The 16,366-nt window shown below is 37.5% G+C and overlaps 1 protein-coding gene across 4 annotated transcripts in view; it reads right to left on the bottom strand.

Moving 5' to 3' along the window:
- The window catches only part of LOC103133186 (endonuclease V), a 65,072-nt gene that overhangs the window by 16,674 nt on the left and 32,032 nt on the right, over positions 1–16,366 (bottom strand). Inside the window, exon 9 of one of the 4 annotated variants that reach the window (XR_001660931.1) lies at positions 11,189–11,281. The exons of 2 other annotated variants lie outside the window; for them this stretch is intronic. The gene's annotated coding sequence lies outside the window, so the exon portion shown is untranslated. Of the gene's footprint in view, positions 1–10,875; positions 11,282–16,366 lie in introns of those variants that run through there. One more of the 4 variants, XM_016667346.1, reaches the window with a different exon arrangement.

Raw genomic sequence — 16,366 nt, 5'->3', positions numbered from 1 at the left:
TACAAACTCGATTCACAGGAATAGCTGTGTTGTTTCAAGCAACTGGAGGGAAGAAAAGAGGAGAGACAGCTGTGACTGGGATTAAAACTGTGTTTCAATAGACCATAACTACACAGATGCAGCAGAAGACCTCACTTATAAAACTCAGTTAAGTAATCCAGAGGAGTAGCATTTCTTCCCCCCCCCAAAAAAAAATTGTCAGAATGCACAACGTGATTCCCGTTTTGCCAAATAAAGACAGATGTCAACGAGTTCAAAACTAAAACAATTAAAGTTAACAGAAAACTCGGGCTGAAGAATAGTTTAAATTCACAAAACCAAAATATAATCTTGAAAAAATTCAGTCCAAAAGTTCCTCAAAAGTATTCACGCCTCCTGCAAAATACAAAATCGGATGGTGGAGGCGAACAAGTTGAAGTGAGTTAATTTCAGCAATAAAAACACAGAAACACACTTCTGACTAATCACACAACAGATCAAACGGACCTCTGTCGACATAGTTTGACCCGGGCCGAGCGTCGAGTTCAGCAGGCAGTAAAATTCTGAGATTTCATCACGACTGCATGTCAGTGAGAGCCGATATCAGCTCTGCGGATGAAAGGACCCAGAATGGTCGGACCGAAGTCAAACAGTCGACGGCCAGTCACGTGGTTTTCAGTTATTGTTTTTATGCACAAGACACACTGAGCCGAGCTCCTGTGAACCCCCCTCACTTGCTAGGTGACCGATTGACTGACCGCTCCTAATGTTGCTGAGCTGACAGAAACAGGACATGTTGATCCGGTAATAGAAAACAGAAAGGGAGTGACTACAGACAGAGACCTTCACCAGACGGAAACCAACACATTATACCATCACAATGCAGGAGGAATTTATCTGCCATTGTATTGCCACCCCAAGTCCTGTTAGCTTAAGCCTCATAGTTACACAAAAGAAGCAATTTGCTTTGAAAAACAACCCAGAATGGATTTATTTTATTTTATTTTTTTACTGTTTAACAGAGGCGTTAAGGATTGGCAATAAGCTGACAGAGTGCTAAAGAGACAAAGGAAGAGAGGAAGGATAGGGGAGATGGAGAGCTGTTATCATGTTACAGTAAGACACTTCTGGACAACAAGCTGAATGGTCAATAAAGGAACAACCTAATAGAGCTGTAATAGGAAGGAAGCCGACATAACAAGAAACTGACCCAGGGTCTGTATTAGAGAGAGAAAAAAGCAGAGAGAGTGAAAATGTGTCGAGAGCAGCCAGAGGGCGTTTTATGTTAACATAACAAGAGAGATCCATCATAGATACAAACACTTAAGGTCATATACAGTAATATGATGATTATAGAGACTTCTTATTGGTTTTACTGCTGGCAATGTTGTTTTCTGCAAAATTATTTCTGCAGGTAAAGAAGAATCAAACACAGACTTGAAGAACACAAAATGAACTAGAAAGAAATGATTCGTCTCTGTTAACGAGTCCTCACAGAAAGGATAAGGTTTTCTTTACTGCAAACTTTTATGGGCAGAATCAAAAGCTACCTGTATCTTTATATGCAAGTTTCGTTTCGGCCTGTTTGTCAGTGATTGTCAGAATGAAGGCACATGCTGTCACGATCATCGGTCGGTTGTGTTTTTGTGATTTCTTTTCTGTTCCAACTCTTGCCGTAGTCAGATTATTTCTCTGTGTTCGTTATTATCAGCAGGGCTTTGCTATATTAGTTCACTCTGTTTATAGTTTTTTTCATTTATTTATTTATTTCTGTTCTTGGTGCGTTTGGATTTATTTCTCTTAGATCTGTGTTAGTCTCTTTCTGTTTGGTTTGTAGTTAATTTTGAGTCTTAGATCAGCTCCCCTTGTGGTAATTAGTTTCCCTCCTCCAGTTTTTCTGCTTCCCTTCTGCCACAGTTGTGCCACATTTTCTCCAATTAGTTCACTTGGTTAATCATTTTTCACCCTTGACTCAAGTGTTTTTTAGCTACTGGTTTTTGTTCGTTTCATGCCGGATTCTTCCATGATTCTTTCTGTGTTCCATGACCTGCTGCCCCCTGTGATTTTCCCCTGAAAGTTTCCTTATTTCATTATTAATGAACTCGGTTTTACCACAGTCGTTCTCTGCACCGGGGTCCCTATAAACCACAACCCGACACATGTGCAGAAATGAAAATAGGAGCAACAAAAATGCTTTGTTTACCAATAATCACTGGAAAGCGAGGGCAGCGGCAGAACAATAAGTCCAAGATAGCAAAAAATTTTCATCATCATCCAATGTTTCTTCGGGGGAATAGCAATATCATGCAGTTTATGACTTCGGCTAACAGCTTACTAGCTGAGAGCCACTGAAAGCAACATCCTTTGTATGGGCGAGTTTCTTTCCTTATTTGCTGCTGTCACACAGTCAGCATCTTTGTTGTCTTTTGCTTAATGTCTGAATGAGTGCGAAAGCAAAAGCTTTTATTAACAAGCTGGTGGAAAGATTTATTATAGTTATAGGACCCAGTAAGAAACCATTCACGGTGTAGACAGTTGGCAAACTGCTGATGTAAACATTTCAATCACATAAATTGGAAATGGCAGCATTATGAAATAAATTTAGTCTCCATTAAGAAAAATAAACAGCATGAACTGAGACTCTGGACACAAACTAGTAAAATCATTGTTTGGGTTCTGCTTTAGGATCACCTCATTGCTATAATTACAGATATGTCTTTAACATGGGAGGACATAAAAACAAGCTTCCGTGTGGATTTATTTCAACCCTGTTAGTAGAATAATAGTCTTTTTGTGAAGTGCCACTGTGTGTCCAGTTCTTTATCGCTGGTTATTTTCTGTGAGCTTAAATGTCACTGTACAATTGAGCCAAAAATTACCAAAAGCCCTAGTAGATTAACTCTTGAAATTTATTTTTATTTAACCTATTTCTTTTGACTGGAAGTAATATTTAAGACTTGAAATGGCTCAGTGAAAATCCCATCTGTAAAAAAAAACTGAAAACTAAGCTAAAGATTGAGGAGTTCACAAGGAAACATTGCAACTACTAAAACTTGGAGGCAGTGGACTTGCAGGCTTTTAAAGGGGAAGTATGTAAAATCGTCTTCCTTGACCTTTGCATTATGTTATAATATTATTCTCTCATCAAAGAGACGCAACTTCTCCTTGGACAAAACAAACGCAAAGGGCTGGATTTCTCAACTCAAAGACTCTTTAAATTTTTTTTATATTTCACAGAAACTCCATTTTTCTGCAAAAGCTGGTGCTGTTTGCAAGAGTTTGTGTTTTTTATATTGTTTTTTCCAAACTCCTTCTTAAAAGGATGTGAAGCAGGAATTAAGATGTAACACTAGAATTCAAAAGAAAATCTACTTTGCCTTAGTTGCAAATAGGCAAACCATAAAATGCAATTCAAACTTCAAAACTTTTTTAAAGATCATTTTATGGCCACGATTTTACAATTTTACTTTAACTGGCCTGAAGAAATATGGAAAATGCTGTCTGGCTATGATCTGCTGGAATGCAGGAGATATTGAGGATAAAAGAAAACAAAGTTAAAGGGTTTTCACTTTGCTTTTTAGGTAAAGCATACCATAAAAAAGTTGCTTTGTTATGTCCTCCTAAAAAATGTTTTGCTAACTCACCACTTGTCTCTTTTAATAAGCAGTAATAAACATTGTTTCAACGTTGCCTCATTTTAATGCTAACTCCTGCTTGCTGTGATGCAGTTTGACATTGACTGTGTTGTGTATCAAAAGGTTATGGTTGATGAAAGAGAAATGAGTGGGAGCCAACATCTCCTTTCAAGAACAGCTTTGATAGCTTATGACTAACACAATTAGAGTTGAATGCTCTTGCTCTAATAGGCTATTATGGATCATTTCTAATTAGATGGCTGCAGAATTATGAACATGCACAGATTTATGTCCTATCGACGTTTTCAAGGTGGATGCAATGCCACGCACGCAAACATGAATGTCCCAATGAAGCACAGCAATAAAGAGCAAAAAATTAAAACTCTGTGATGTTGAGCACAGCGTGTTTGTGTTTCACCAGCAGCTGAGTGTCAAGCAATATTGTACTATTCTTCTGGAAGGAAAGCCTCCAGGTCTTTGAAGGATGAAGGAAGCGGAAATCTACTGAGTCCCAAATTATTGATGCTGTTGCTATGGGTTACCTCTGAAATGAAATAAAAACTCAAGGTAAACAATTGAGAGAAAAGTACAAAGCTGCTGGTCCACAGTGTGCTGGCAAAGATTGTTTTTTTTGTTTTGAAGATAGCTGCTATAAATTTAACCATTTTCAACCTGGAGCTTTGGTTTTCAGCCGTCTAATATTTTCAAGGTCTGGCTGATACAATTGATTTTTAGCTGAAGCGGTGCCAAGTTTGGCTGTAAAAACATCACAATACAAACAGTTATTGAGATTATATGTTTTTTTTACTCTGTCACTTAACGTGATGACCATTAGGGCCATATGTCTGTCTGTCTATCTATCTATCTATCATGCTAGCCAGCTATCAAGCTAGCTAGCTTTCTTATCTAGCTAGCTATCTGTCCGTTCATTCGTTTGTCCAACTATCTGTATTTTTCTGTATCTTTCTCCTGACACTGATACATTTATATAAGGGGACCCAAATATATACACATTTTTAATTAGCAGAACCACTTTATTCAGCACCAGCTCTCTCAAACAGCTCACACCTCTGTCCTGTTCTTCAAAAGAGAAAAATCAGCAGGTCCATCTGGAAATCAGTCAATAAATCTTAAACGTAACAAATCTCTCTTGGTACATGTCTAGTATTACATCTACTCTCTTTATTATTACTGTTAAACTGAGCTTTGCTGGGCAGTGGCTGAGTATGCTACAAAATACCTTATCTAGCCAACTAACGACAAGATGTGTCTGTAAACTGTTTTATACAAGTGTGATAGAGTCTTTAGGGCAACAAATCAGAGAATTTTAACAAACGCAAACAAGCTTCTAACATCTGGGAATCATGATGGATCATTCTTCTTTGTAAGACAGACTGGAAACAAATATTGTTCTGCTAAGCCACATGGTAGTTAGCATGCAGAGCAATATCAGCTTCTGTTCATGCTAGAATGGATCTCAATGGCTTAGTTCTGTCAACACACTCATGCTGCATAAAAATAAAAATCATAGACTTAGTTTGCTTTGTGGCTTTTTTAAACTATGTCTGCTCTCATAATTTAAGCAACTTCATTTGTTGATTTTATGCAGATGCTTTACATGCTCAGCATAATCCACAGAAAAGAAACCTGGCTTTATTTTTATGTTCTCATCCTCGGCTTTGATCGATCACAGCAAATGTATTCAAATTAAAAAGAAAATACAGTATATTCTTCTAGATGTTAGTTTCAGCATGTTGGTTATACTAAAGCCTCTCGCAGACTGCAGCAGAAACACCAGCCTAGCACTTTTCTTCTTCAATTTTTAGAATCGGGTTGCACAGTAGGTTTGTTTTCTAATATCTAAAGCTACAAATGGGTGCTAATTTGCTTTTAGGCAGATCTCTTAGACCTCAAATCACCCGTGCCCTTAGTCTTTTCAAAGCTTTCTCTTAATCTGGTGAGAGCACTTTGAGTTAATGTACATTTGAACAATGTGAACGTGCGCAATTAGCACAGTGGAGCTGCACAACACATCTAACCTTTTCTTCAGTAATCTTTTTCCATACAAAAATTCAAACTATAGCTGTTACTGTCTGTATTTGAGAGTTAAATATTAATATTTAAAATGCGTGTGACTTTTTGCGCAACTAATTTTGACTAATTTATATATATAAATATATACACTTTGTTTTTACATGACAAACCTTAGAGGAGCATATCTCATTATACTGTCATTTAATGGTGCACTATTCATGGATGAATAAAACATTTATGATTTCAGGGGAAAATCTTGACAACCTGGTTGACTCCTGAGTGTCTGCAGCTAGCACCAAATATCTCTCACCAAATATCTGCAGTTTTTGTGAAAGTAAACCTTAATGCTTGCTTCATTTTAACTTCACTTTACTTTGGTTTAAATGTAATAATAATAATAACTCAAAGATTATGCCTCAAGCAGCAAGATTAACACGCTAAAACTAATTGTGATTGATTTATGTGATCAAGACTGCATCTGTCATCAAAGTAGACAGATGGAAGAGATGCAGAATAAATGAGCGAAGTTACTTTTTTTTCCCTCACACCATTATTCAAGTGTAGCCAAAAACAGCACGTCTTTTATTTATTTCCATGACTGAAGATTTTTGTCAGCCGAAGCGTTTAAACAGAAACATAATTTTATTATCAAAAAGGAAAATTGTAATGTTTTAAGCCCCTTATAATCAAAAGCCATCTGTGATTTTATGGCTGTAGAAATATCAAAATATGTGCAGTGAGCGAGTCCTCCTGCCCCCTTTTCTAACACAGCATCAAATTTTAGTTCCTGGCAGTTATTCAGCAATACTGTGTTCAGCCATTAAGAAACTACGGTTCCTGTGAGCAAAGACAACAGAAGAGAATAAAGCAGGTTTAAAGTAGGTTACCAAAACTATGTAGTGAAATTATTAATCTCTTCATTTGTGACTGACATAAGGACTTGTATATGTACTGTATATACTTGAAACTTTATTTCAGACAAAACATGATGAATGAATGAGAACTAGTTCATTATGGAATTGTGAACTCAGTTCATTATGTTTAGGTGGTGAATTACAAACATTATTTCATTAATTTTAGCTTCGGTGAACTGAATTCAGAGCTACTTAGTAACACTTGAGATAAATTTGCTGGAATTTAGCAATAACAACTTTAATTAAATGTATAGGTTTGTTTCTAAAGGATGGAAGATTTCACTTTCCAGCATCTTTGCTCTACTCAAGGTTTCACATTCTTCATTCTGTTTTTTTTTTTTTCAGACTCACATTTCCAATATTCCTAGTCCTCAAAGGCGAAAAATCCCGGGGTGGGGGGTGGAGGGTCGGGTACGGACCCCCCCAATCTTGGCAAAGTCTAGAATTGTCCCCCCCAAAGAAATCATGAAAGAAACCCTTGTATTTAAACAATATCAATATAAAAAGCTCTTGGCTCTGTATGGCCGTTAAAACCACAAAATAAAATCTGAATATTTTTCTAGAAAACTCTGGTGCTAACCTTTAAGTTATGATACTTCCCAAATATTCAATTCCTACATATTTATAGGTTCTCAGCCATCCAGGACATGGAAAAAAAAAAAAAAACTAAAAGTTTAAATCAACTTAAGTTATTTAAATAACATGACTTGTATTGAGAACCACTGCAATAAATAAATATTTAAGGAATTTTATTAAGTGGAGTTACTTATTTAAACTTGTTTTTATTTAGAGCCTTACATTTTTGTAAAGGTGTAGCAGAGATTAGATCTGTGACACTGAACCAAACTCATATTTAAGCAACATTGAATCTTAGTTTGACTTCTACGGTTCTCAACGTGGTGCTGCTTGAACACACACGCACAAAAAAAAATTTAACTATAACTTTGCCGACCCCCAAAATTGCTCTTAACCCTTGTGCATGCGAGGACTGAGGCAAACGTAGAGGACTGTGGCAAATGACGCAAGTTTTACGTGTGTGGCTGGTTGGACCCCATTTCTAAACACAAGGGTTAAAAAATTTCCCTGTTTATGGTTCCGCCCAATAATGAGATGGGATTTACGCCCTTGGAACCGCTGAGCAGGGATTATATAAAAGCATAATCCATTTTATAAAACTCTCACTGAGGCCAAACTGCCGTAATGTAGAAAACAAATAGGGCCACTCAACAAGTTCAAATGCTTTTTCGGCTTTGAGTGACTCCACTACCAGGTAATGACTTTTGATTAAATATCTGGATTGTGTTAAGCAACCTGTGCATGTTATTTGAGTTACGGCCCTTAATGAAGCCTGTTTGGTCTTTGTTGATTAAAAGAGGGAGTACACTTTCCAGACGACGCGCAAGAATCTTGGAAAGGAGTTTTAAGTCAACATTCAATAGAGAGATTGGCCTATAAGAGGCGCAGTCTTCCGGCGCTTTGCCTTTCTTCAGTATGAGAGATATGTTTGCCTCCCTTAAAGAAACAGTTACCCTTCTTGAAAGAGTCGATATATATTTTCAGTAACGGCTCAGATAGCACTTCTCGAAACTCCTTATAAAATTCGGCACAAAGCCTTCTGGCCCAGCCACTTTGAAGCTCCTTAATGGCATCCAATAACTCTCTCCTTGCTATGGGAGTTACGCTGACTGTTCCTCAGTCAGCGTAGTAGGGAGATTAAGAGAAAAGAAGAATTTATCTATTAAACCTGTAATTGAGATTTGTAAAGATTCTCGTAGAACTTTTTAAAGACATCATTAATCGCTGCAGAATCGAAAAACTGTTTTCCATTTGAATCTTTGAAGAAATAGACTAGGAGTCGGACTTCTTTTTTGTTAAATATGCTAAATATTTTCCAGGTCTGTCGCCATGTTCGTATAACCTTTGCCTTGGAAATATAATTTTAATCTCTGCCTCCTTTGTCAGTAGACAGTCCAGTGATGAACAAAGAGCAGTGATTTCCTTAAGTTTATGTGTGGATAATTTTTTTATATAGTTTTCTTCTGCAAGCTTCAATTTAGATTCTAAAATTTTTCGCTGCTCAGCTTGTCTGTCTTTTGTAACTAATATAAGAAGTAATCAGACCTCTTGAATATGCCTTTGATGTCTCCCAAAGTAATGGCGGATTATATGACTTAATTGTTTTGGTCATGCCTTGAATCCAGACAGTGTGGCTGTGGGCTTTTGGGTCTCACTGCCCCAAAGTCTGGCAGTGGCAGTAAAGGCATACTGCCATACCTGAATTCATTATGCGGTGTTTGCGTTGAAGATGACTCAACTTCACTTGGCAAATATGATTACAAAAGGTCAACGCCAGACATCGGCACTCCCGTACAAAACCGTCTGGTTTTCTCCACCAGGTCCAGTTTGGTATGGAGAGCCATTTTAGCCAAAATTAAATAAATGGGTGAAATAAATAAAAAATTTGTTAAATAATTTAGCTTTTTCATTAAACCAATTTTTCATTTATTTATTTTTCATATCAATTTCCCAATCTCTTTTTCATTTATCTATTTTTCATTTATCCATTTACCCATTTTTCATTAATTTTTCATTTAACCACTTTTCAATTTCCCTTTTTCATTGTTTGGTTTATTCATTAAGGAGGGAGGAAAGTATTCCCATTTTCTACAGAGTTCTGTTATCAATGAAGGTCTCTACCTTATAGCTTTGTTTTAGTTTGGGTCGCTCAAGATTATGGAGTCCTAGTCCAGCTCCAATCCAGTTTGTAGCTCTGAGAAAGAAACTCATTCTGTCAAATTTCTTAAATGTCCAATAATAAATGTACCAGAGGCGAAGGAAGAAAGCTGAAAACAAAGATCTTATATGTAGGTACAACCCCTCTGTGAAGCCATAGGACAATTTACTTATCTAGCCACGTCACTGCGTATGTTACGTAGGCCCAAGGCAGCTGACGTCAGCAAGGTGAATCACATAACAGGCTGAAGCTCGAACGTCATGTCACATGAGTTGGAGTGGACTGCAGATAAGAGCAGGAGGCGGAAATTGGCCCCCCAACTACAGACGTATTTACGTTTTATTCATGTGTATGCTCCCAACTAACAGAATTGTTTGTGAATAAAAATATAACGCCCCTTTTCCACCGGCTCTACTTCAGCAGCCCAAGGTATGCTGGTGTCAATCCTATAAACTATAAATCTTTCTGAATATTTTCCATCTGCAGGTGGAAAATATTATGCTGGTGTCAATCCAGCATACCTTGTGGTAATGCGCACATTGATGTTACGTTTCTTATAAATCAGTCTTACCTGTAGAAGTTTCATTTTGTTTTATTTCTCAAATGTCGACGGTAAATAAAAAAAAATAAATAGGGTGTTGCAAATGACTTAAAAGTGTCAGAACTCATTCATAATATAATTCAAAGTGTTTTTAGATGTTGGTAAACTGCCCCTGCAGACCATCATGGTTCTTCGTGCAGCCTCTGCATTGTAGGATGTCTCAGTGTCCGTTTTCCTGACTGCCAGTCGGTGGTGAGCTCAATGTGTTGAAACATTTCTAATTAAAAAAAATAAAAATGTGGCTGATGTTTTTAGAGTTTAAGTGCATTAACAATCTGTTATTTTTAACTTCTCAGTACATAACGTAGTAAGTTTGTACTATTACTAAATTATTTTAAGTAACTCCTCATGCTTCATCCTCATCCATTTTTGATTTTTCATTTCCCTTTTCATCTCCATGTCCACTGCATTTGAAATAAACTTAAAGCCATTTCTAAAGAAGCTTTTTAAAATATAAATGTTAAAATGATGTGCGTTTAGCCTGTTAACCTTAAATAAATCCTATGCAGAAACAGTTTAAATAAAAATGGATGGACACCAGTTTTACTTTGTTGGAAAGAAGGAAATGTTAAGAAAAACTCAAATTGATTGCCAACCATTTACTCCTGCACAAGTCAAGTTCTTTTTAAATTACTTTCTAAAAGTGACGTTTGGCAACAGGGTAGCAAGGTCTGATCTTACAGAGTCAGCCTTCCATTTTCCAAAACCAAAAATTCCAACAGAGGCCTTGAGTGGCAACAGGTGGTTTGATTTGCACACACTTCTGACTTGATTGCTTAAAGAAGCTTTATTTCTTGTAAAAATAGTGACAATATAATTAAATGTCTTACAGCTTAGTTGAAAATGAAAATAATCTTAATTTGATATTTCAAGTTTTAAAAAGTGGTAAAAAAAACCAAATATTTACAAAACCTCCTGTCAACACACTAGACATTTGCCAGACAATACACCTCCACCAGTCACCGGGTGTGTTCTTAATTACTCAAATTAATGGGAGGGTCTAACAATTACCAAAGTAATCCAAGCAATTCCAAATATAAAAACTAATTACAGATTTTGGTTCTAAACTAACTTAAATATATTCCAACTGCCCAAAGAAGAAAACTAAATGGGTAGAAATTACACGTCACAAAATGTTGCATAAATGGCCACAGCACAGAGAAAGGGATCTTTGTGTTGATTTGGTCATTAGTTGCAGATCCTTTTTGTCATGAATTGAGATTGAACAGTGAGGATGGAAGCACAGGATCAAGGTTATGAAGAAAATGAATGATTTAGTCAAAGTTCTTACAGGAAAGCAGAAGTCCAGGCAGCACTGGTGAACTCCGAGGCAAGAAACTCAACACAGGTAGCACTGGCTAAGACAATGACAGTAGACGAGGACCTGACAGGGAACAAGAGACACAGTTGGGTATAAATATATAGGGAAGGTAATCAGGGGAAACAAGGAACAGCTGGGGACAATCAAGTGGTAGCTGGACAACATGGAGACTCAATTAACTGAAAACAACACAGACACCTAAATTAACACAGAAAAAAAAACATCCTCACATTTTCTTACAAGTGATGACCTGTTTCTAGTTTCCTGACAAATTTCTAAGAAATATTCATCCATCCACTGCCTCTATTCGCTTATCTTTGCAGGATCTTAGGGGACTGGTGCCTATCTCCAGCGGTCAGTGGTTGAGAAGCAGAGTACAAACTGGACATGCATGTATGAACATATAGACACTCTAGCATGTTTTCTTATCTTTCCTATTCTGCGTAGTGGGTATAGGACAAATTAGCCTCCATGTGATGCCATGAAAATATAAAGTTGTGAGTTCCTAAATAGATGTGCCTCAGGAATCTGATCACTTTTAGAAATTCAACAATAAATGCTCCAATTGTATTTATTTTATGGGTGCTTTTAGGGAAGCCAGTGATCATGCTACCTGTGCTTTTCAAAGAGAAGAAAAAAGATTTAAGGTATTCTGTATTTTATTTTTGAGCTCAGAGGTGTGATTTTTCCAAACGTGGTTGAGATTATGCTTCACTGCAATAAAAGCAATTCATTTTATATGTCTTTATTAATGTTCCAATTAATATATCTTATATAAACTATAAATCTTTCTGAATATTTTTCATCTACGGGTCACATGAGTCATTTCCTGTGTTCTCTTAATGATGGTAAATCTGTTTAAGTTCATCTACATAACAAACAGCTCTGCAGGTCTGCTGATGATATTGGGGAAAAAGAACCTTGGCCTCTGTCTTCACCCCTAATAAACACACACACTCAGGGATCATAAAGGCCAGCCTTCGCAGGGCACTTCAGAGATCTCTCCTCTCTCACACACACATTGACCCCATCCTCCATGATTCATCTTCTTGGCAGCGTAAAGTGTAAAAGAGATTATTACCAGTGAAGGGCCGGAGATCTACTGCTCTCCCTCCTGCCCTGCAGAGGAAATGGGAAAATATTGCTAATGTTTACATCGCTGTGAGTGTGCGTGCGCGGGTTAATGTTATGTGCACTTGACGACGCTTGAAGCCTGACCGGCATGGCAAATCAGCTCGGACGCTTGTTCAGCATCGAGAAATGTGCTGACTTCAGGGAGTTTTGTGTGCATGTCTTTCTCCAGAACACATTGAGGTATTTGCAGGTGGGGGTGGTCACAGGTTTGTAATCCTACAAAAATGTATTTATGCGTATCAACAAAACCCAGAAGCCAGCTGTTGTTGAACCCTGATGCAGGATTTTGTCTGGTGTTTGTGTATCACACACATTATCTTATGAATGAGCTGAAAAGGATGCCGTACTTTTGTGACTGAAATCATTTTCTTGTGCGTTGTAAGTTATTTATCACTTTTATTATTTTCAAATGACTTGTAGATGCATACTGAGTCTGAAGTTACAAATCTCCCCAGGTCAATAAAAATAAAAGTGATCTCTTTGAGAAAAGGGCAGAGGATATATTCTTAAGTTTAAGGGGTCCATTCATAACCTCATTGCGCAATATCTATTTTATATTTTAGGTTTAAGGTTAAGCAGCAGTACCAATAATGATGGCACTGATTATTTTTAAATAACAATTATTTGTTATATGTGTGTGACGTTTTTCTCCTGCTGAGTAAACGGACCAAAATTTGGATTTTTATTCTTATTTTCCAGAGGAGATTAATGTTTCTGCAATAATAGATCATTATATGATCATATTTTTCTTTTACACATTATTACCAGGGATACTATAGATTGTAGGATGTCACAAAAGAGCATATTGCATTTGCTGGGACTACAGTTGAATGCATCTATGAAGTGAAACAGTCATAAACTTATCTAAAATTACTTGTTGAGTTTCAACTTTTTAAGGTCTTGAAACAGAATCTGTATTCTCGAGTTGGTTCAGTCATGAGACTGTGATGAAGACACGTCTGATAAGTCCTTTGAAATATCAGATTAGCCAAGGAGTCTGCCGTGATGAAACAGAACTTGGTAGTTTCGGTATCAGGTGTCAAGCCCGCTCTGTGTGACGCAAGCGTGGTCCTGACTGATGAAGCTCCACCAGCGTGACGAAGAATGTTCCCCCGACGCCCAGGCAGACCTCAAGTGATGCATCGCCTCTAAGTGAACCCCTGACCAACTTTTGGAGCGGCAGAAAATGATGGGTGAAATCTGCGATCTGGTGACAGGCTGCAAGTCAAACTCGGAGGCCGAGCATGTTCGAACTTCATGATTCAAAATGACAGCGACAACAAATTTTATGGAAGTTGACATATTGGGGAAAATATTTATGACAGACACTTGCAGGAGAAGCATCAGTGGGAATGCGGTATGAGCACACACTGCATTCAATAAGGATGAGATGGACGCCTTAGACCTTTGGGATTCACATCCTCGGCTTTCATAGGTTCTCGTTGAATTTTTACTTTTGGGCAAATTAAAAAATTATTCAATCGTATTGAGATAAAACTAGATTGGATGCGTCTGGATTTAAATTACACTCTGCACTGTCGGTTATGACCATTATGTGGTGGTGTACCAAAATAACATTACTTTAAAAGCAGTAAGAGCAATAGTTGCATATTCCAAAAAAAAAAAACACTAAATCTACAGAGACTTTGAAGGGATTTCCTCCTCGTATATCAAACTCAAAGTGAGCAGCGGAGAGCACAGACTGTTGCTGGCAGTGATAACATCAACATCTTGTCTGCTAAAGCCCACAGGCTCCTTACCCAAGAGGAATTATTTGCAATAAATCTAATAGTGTCTCTTATCCAGCAGGAGGAAGTGAAAAGGGAACAGACTAATACTGAGATGGCTGTCAGACTATGAGAGTTTGTACAACAGACTTTTATATAATATTTTTGGGCGACGCATTTGGCGAGTGTTGATTTACATCCAGACACATAACATTCGCTGTTTTATTCTGTCTCGGTTGAATGAATGGGTGATTCTGCATCCACATAATGATAAATGGGAAGAGAATTAGCGTTTGGTCTCGATCATATTACATCTGTAATTTTATGATATTCTCACTAAGAGCTGATGAATACATTCTTCATTTTGAGCTAAGAAAATGTCTGATAACTTGGTAATAAAAAAAGAGGTTGTGGAGAATAAATAACATAAGGAATTGATTGAAAATGGGGATAAAGAAAAACTATATTTAATAAAATAAAATAGAGGTTTCTCGATCTCCTGAATTTTTTTAATAAAAGAATTGAAAATCATGGACTATACATCCATCACTCCAGAAAGTGTAAAGCGAGCTGCAACATGACATTTGTTGCATTTTTAGTTGGTGTGGTTCGCTTTCACACTGCACTGTGTCAAATGAACCAAACCCTTTGAAAAATATGTTCCTCATCTGGCCTGTGGTGGTGCAACACCAAGAACCACTGAAGGAAACAACATGAAACCATCTGAAGAGGAGCCAATTTTCCCTCTACGGTTAGACTCGCCTGTTTGTTTTGGTTGTACTTACCCAGAATGCCCTGAGCTACAGTTCGCTTCCTGCTTTTGGAGAGACCACCGGTTCGCTAGCACCCATATATGCATTCAAACCGTGCACTTCAACCAAACTGAGACCTAGGTTTTTAGGCAGACCAGAATTGCCTTTAATGGTCCGTATCAGAGTTTAATAAACTAATGATCGATTAAAGCAGACTGAACCAGTCTGGTGTAAATGCACTCTTAGTTTCTGTAGATAAAATTTTTACAGCCTGTTTACTTCTTTCTAACTTGTGAAAGTCAGAGGCAACATGAGCTGCTATGACTTGTGTCACTAAGGCTTATTGATGACAATGCATGACAGGTTGGCTGCAGGGAAGAAGCCCAGAGGCGGTGGCTTCTTTACATTGTGACATATGCGAGAGAAAAGGTAGAACCGAGCTTCTTCCCACAATCACAGCCCAGAAAAAAAAACTTTAATTAAGCCCTTTTCTTCTCTTTAAAACATGAGAAATAAGCAAATGTTTGTGAGAAGAATGATGATGATGATGATGTCAAGGCTGAATAACAAGCTTTGTGCTGCATATCAACATGAACTTATACCTAGACCATGAACCTGTGAGGTGTCATAATTTCTGAGAACTTCTAATAAGCTCGGCATATCTTTGTCTAATAGCATGACCAACAGTTAAGTAAAATATCACCCGGTTCTTCCAAGCTCGCAAGATGATACAAATACAACCCGAGGCAAACGACAAGACCACATGACGCTGTGCCATTAGTTATTAAACAAAAACAGAAGCTTAATTCAGAAAGAGAGACGTGTTCAGTGGGAACATCCACATGCAAATAAGAAAAGTGTTTATTTCTGCAATTTGTTTTTGAATTCACTTAAGTAAGCAAGTTTCAAATCATAATCTGCAGGGTAGAGCTGCGATCATGGGAAAAACGGCTGAACATTTTCATGGTGTTTATCCTTGTTTGGAAATGTTTTAACAGATGAATGAGACTTTGTGGGGTCCGCAACGCTTTTCCTGATATCTTTGCTGATACCGTTTCCCTTTTCCATGATGCTAAACAAGAAGCAGTGTGCTTGAGGTGTCAACATCCACTTGTGTGCCTCAATATAACTTAAATGTTGTGAATAAAACTTCTAAAGACATGATATCATCTGTGTTTTGGTAAACTGTTTAAAAGATTCAGTGGAGTTTGCCACTGCGGTTTTCCTTGCATCATTCAGTCCTGGTTAAATTAACATTATGAGACTTTGGACCTTAAACTATTTTTTGTTTTTGTTTTATATTCACCTAAAAGGATTTGTTGATAGGGCCCCATTGGGCTCTAGCCTGCGGGGTTCAAACACACCTACATCTGTCCCTCCCAGTCAGCAGCAGCTGGGGACAAAAGCCTCACTGACAGACTGACTGATGTCACTGATATTTGAGAGATGGAATTTGAAAAGTTTTTTGGGGAAAAAAACAGCTTTAAGCTCTTGCAAATATGATTTTAGATTAGTTCAGCTGGATGCAGACCAGA

This window comes from Poecilia formosa, unplaced genomic scaffold, assembly GCF_000485575.1.
Source record: "Poecilia formosa unplaced genomic scaffold, Poecilia_formosa-5.1.2 Scaffold11, whole genome shotgun sequence".
In the NCBI taxonomy this organism is placed as follows: Eukaryota; Metazoa; Chordata; class Actinopteri; order Cyprinodontiformes; family Poeciliidae; genus Poecilia; species Poecilia formosa.
The sequence above is the reverse complement of the archived record's forward strand: the minus strand, read 5'-3'. Positions and strand labels throughout refer to the sequence as shown.